Consider the following 4509-nt stretch of genomic DNA (forward strand, 5'->3'; position numbering starts at 1 on the left):
GTGGAATTCTTCTACTTCTACTATGCCCTGAATTCTTATATTTGGTCTTTTCATAGTGTCCCAAATATCTTGACAATCCCACTAATACTTTTCTATACGCTTGTCTTTCTCTTTGTTGGACTGTATTAGATCTGCCACCTGGTCTTCTAGCTTAGATATTCTGTCCTCTCCCTCATCCATTCTACTGGTGAGATTTTCTACAGAGTTTTTTATTTCATTAACTGTGTTCTTCATTGCTAGTAATTCTGACTGGTTTTTCTTTATTATTTCTATTTCCTTATTTATGTCTTGTATTGCCTTCTCTATTTCATGAAATTGGTGTCCTGCATCTTCTTTGATTCCTTTGATTTCCTCTTTAAGTTCCTCTTTGACTCCTTTGATTTGTTCTCTGACTTCTTTGAACATATTTACAATCATTCTTTTGAAATCTTTTTCAGGCATTTCCTCTAACTCGTTCTCACTGGAGATCATTTCTGATGCATTAATACTTTTAGGTGGATTTATATCATCTTGCCTTTTAGTGTTTCTTGTGTTATAATGTATATATTTTTTGCATCTTGGATTAAGTTAATGCTTGGATTTTTTAGCTATCTGAGTATTCTTAACTGTATCAATTGACTTGATGTTATATATTTTCAGGGTAGAAGCTTAAGGTGTTAGGTGTGGCTCTTGTGACTCTCAGAGTATCTACAAAAGTGCTTCTAGGGGTTGAGTTTCCCTGCTATGGGAGTATTCAAGTAGGCTGAGTGGAATAAAATAAATGTAGGTTCTAAAAGTTAACTAAACACTGTACCCATTCAGTCAAAAACAGCCCCAAGAATGTATGCCAGATTAGTTATTATTATAACAACCAGATCCTCTATCAACAAAGAGGTTAAGATTTCTGGTCTGTTGAGGGATCCAAGTCAGCTTGTGAGCAAGTGATACCCTTCCCTGGTGCAATCCCAGTTACCGTGACTGATTTTGGTCTCAGTCAATTTTCTGCCTTGTCATCGGTTGCTGTTCTTATTTCTGGAGTTGGGCACTGGCTTTTCCTGCGGGGCAAACTGAGCCTGGCAACTGTGGCCCTCCAGATCAGCACCCTTGGTGCTGGAACTTTGCTGCTAAAGCTGCCTATGCTGGGTCTGTCAGCAGCTGAAGGTGCTGCTGCTGGGTCCACCGCTGCTGCTGTCTCTGCTGCTGCTGCTGTAGCTACCACTGCTGGAGGCACTGCTGCTGCTGAAGCTGCTGCTGCTGGGTCCACTGCTGCTCCTGCCACTGAAGCTGCTGCTGCTGTGTCTGTCATTGCTGCCTCTACTGGGTCTGCTGCTGCTGTGGCCACTGTTACTAGTGCCAGAGCCACTGATGTTGCTGCCGGACTCTGCTCCTGCTTGGTCCCACTGTCGGCCCAAGTTGGTGTGGCCGGGTCCTGGGACCGCTGCTCTGTTCACTGGAGCTGGGCTCAGGCATTGGGGGAGTGGAGGGAGCCGCAGCTGCTCCGGTTCTCTCACTGTTTCACGTGTTCTTCTACCTCGTGGTCTGCTCCTCCGTTGCTCACTGCCACTCTCCCTTTCATTTCCTGAGTTGCAGAGAGCTCCAGTGTGAGTGGAAGCTCCCTGCACCTGGCTTTTCCTGCGGCTGGAGCCAAGCCTGGCGGCTTTCTGGTGCACAGCCGTGGTGGTTGGTGGAGCTGCCGGGGCCACTTTTGCCAGCCTGTGCGGGCTCTGGATCTCTTCTACTTTTCTGCTGCTGCTTCAATTTCCTATACATCTCACTTTTTAGTAAAAGTGTGTATTTTGCTGAGTTTTTTTGGTCTTTTTCCCCCCACGCTGCTTTGGTGTGATACCTATGCTGCCATCTTAAATGGAAGTCTCTGGATTATATCTTGGAATGATATGAATAGGAAAATTTGGGTCATTATAGTTGTTATCACATCTCATTTATCCCTGATTAGTATTATTCAGGAAGCAGCAGTAAGCTTGGAAATTATTTTATTAAAGAAACACTACAAAAGAAAAAAAAATGTCATGCCAATAGAAAAAAGGTCTCAACTATTAGTGTTGTTGCTGTTTAGTTGTCCTAGAAAGGATTCTGAAATTGTTTTGTTTAATTCATCATATTCAGTGGGAAAATAGAGACATATTTGTAACTACATTTAGAAAATGATCATAACAATTTGTTCTCACACTGTTTATGTATTTTACTTTGAGAATGCTGCTTTTGGGTTCTAGACACTTGGTACTGGGCACTCTCAGTACCAAGGAAGCATTATAACTAAAAAACAAAAACAAAAACAAAAACTATGCCTCAGTGTTTATTGTCTATCTTTTCAGTTTCTACTTCCTCTTGTCTCACAATCTGTTTTATCCTACTTTTTAGACAAGCTACTAGTATATTATTTTTTGAGTCTATGATTAGCTCAGGTAAACATGCTCATCAATATCATGATAATGAACATCATTATTCTAAAACTGATATAGACAGGATGAAATGGACAGAATTATTGCCATGAAAAGCAAAAAATAAGATTCAGAAGAAGTACCTAATATATGCAATAATGTGATAAAGAATAATGGGTTATTTAATATAATTCAATATCCATTCTTGAGATTAAATGAGATATATATGAAAAACAAAGTCTTTTGATATATGCAGGGCCAATGCTTAAAAGGTTCAATTTACAATTACTGGATGGGGTAATCCAGGAGTGGTGATGTTTGGGGCACTATGCAGATCATGGTGCAAAGAATTCTTTTCATGTATTTCCAGGTCAATAGTTAGCTCTATGTTAGCTGACATACCTATTGTTTATGCCTCATTAATTTTCAGGTTTCTTAAAAGGAGGAATCTTTCCCTTGTTTGCTGATACATCTGTATTAAATGCAACATATTTTAAATACAATTTCAAATTTGTGGATGATTGAGATTCCTTTGTTTGCTCTTCTGTGTAGAGATTCCCTGAAGATATAATATAGAACTCAGAACTCACAGAATCATTAATGGAAGGTGATTGGAGCTTCTTGCAAGAAGAACTCAATAGTCTCTTATTAAATAAATGGCCTCTGCTTGTCCAGTACCATGGAATATAATTATAAAGATGTGCTTCATCACAGAATGGACCACTGGTAGGTACTGGTGGTCTGCTGAGCTTTTGTCTCTGAAACAAACCTTATAGAAAAGTATGGACCATGACAGCAATGTCACAGAATTTATCCTCCTGGGCCTCACTCAGGATCCTGCTGGGCAAAAAGTGTTGTTTGTCATGTTCTTACTCATCTACATTGTGACAATGGTGGGAAATCTGCTCATTATGGTGACAATTATTGCTAGTCCCTCCTTGGACTCTCCAATGTACTTCTTCCTTGCCTACCTGTCACTCATGGATGCTGTTTATTCCACTTCCATCTCTCCTAAGTTGCTTAGAGACTTGCTCAGTGATAAGAAGACCATCTCTTTCACAGCTTGCATGGGCCAGCTCTTTGTAGAGCACTTATTTGGTGGTGCTGAGGTCTTCCTTCTGGTAGCCATGGCCTATGATCGCTATGTGGCCATTTGTAAGCCACTTGACTATCATGAACAAACGGGTTTGTGTTATCCTGCTGGTGGTTGCCTGGGTTGGAGGCTTTGCTCATGCTCTGATTCAAGTCCTGTCTGTGTACAACCTTCCTTTCTGTGGCCCCAATGTCATTGACCATTTTGGCTGTGACATGTATCCTTTATTGGCCCTTGCCTGTACTGATACTTACTTCATTGGCCTCACTGTGGTTGGCAATAATGGAGCTATGTGTATGGTGGTCTTCATCCTTCTCTTAGTGTCATATGGAGTCATTCTAAATTCTCTAAAGACACACAGTAAGGAAGGGAGGCACAAAGCACTGTCCACTTGTAGCTCCCACATCACAGTTGTTGCTTTCTTTTTTGTCCCCTGTATTTTCATGTATGTTAGACCAGTTTCCAACTTTCCTATTGATAAATCCATTAGTGTTTTTTACACAGTTGGTACACCCATGTTGAATCCTTTAATATACACTTTGAGAAATACAGAAATGAAATTTTCTATGGGAAAACTCTGGTGTAAAATGCTAAGCTAAGGACAGAACCACCCCATCGTCCCTCAAAAGGGCCCCTGCTGAAACTAAGAATAATTGGGGAAACAAGCAAGAGTGCGATTTTCATGGTGAACCTGGTACCAGCACAAGGGTGAAGGAGATTTACACAGAGAACAATCAACTCCTACCAAAGCAGATATCCAGAGACACAGAGGCTCCCAAGACCTCACCACTGAAGCAGACTTAAAATGAACCCAACATGGCTCAGGGAAATTTGCAGAAGAGGGGGCAGAAAGAATGTCAGAACCACACATTGGGTCATGATACACAGAGGCATTGCCTCCTACCCATAACTGATGGCTAACCGCACAATGCACGACCCACACTCCACAACAAGGAGGGTCCCTGTGGAGGGGCGTGGTCAGGGAGGAGGCTAACAATGGTACCGACTTGACTGTATTCACTGAGTACAAAACTAATA

General features: G+C 41.4%; 1 pseudogene; it reads left to right on the forward strand.

The window, feature by feature from the left end:
- The first annotated feature begins 3160 nt into the window (after positions 1-3160).
- LOC101606075 lies at positions 3161-4070 on the forward strand (annotated as a pseudogene).
- The last annotated feature ends 439 nt before the right edge of the window (positions 4071-4509 follow it).

The sequence above is a fragment of the Jaculus jaculus genome, chromosome 1 (genome assembly GCF_020740685.1).
Source record: "Jaculus jaculus isolate mJacJac1 chromosome 1, mJacJac1.mat.Y.cur, whole genome shotgun sequence".
Lineage (NCBI taxonomy): Eukaryota > Metazoa > Chordata > Mammalia > Rodentia > Dipodidae > Jaculus > Jaculus jaculus.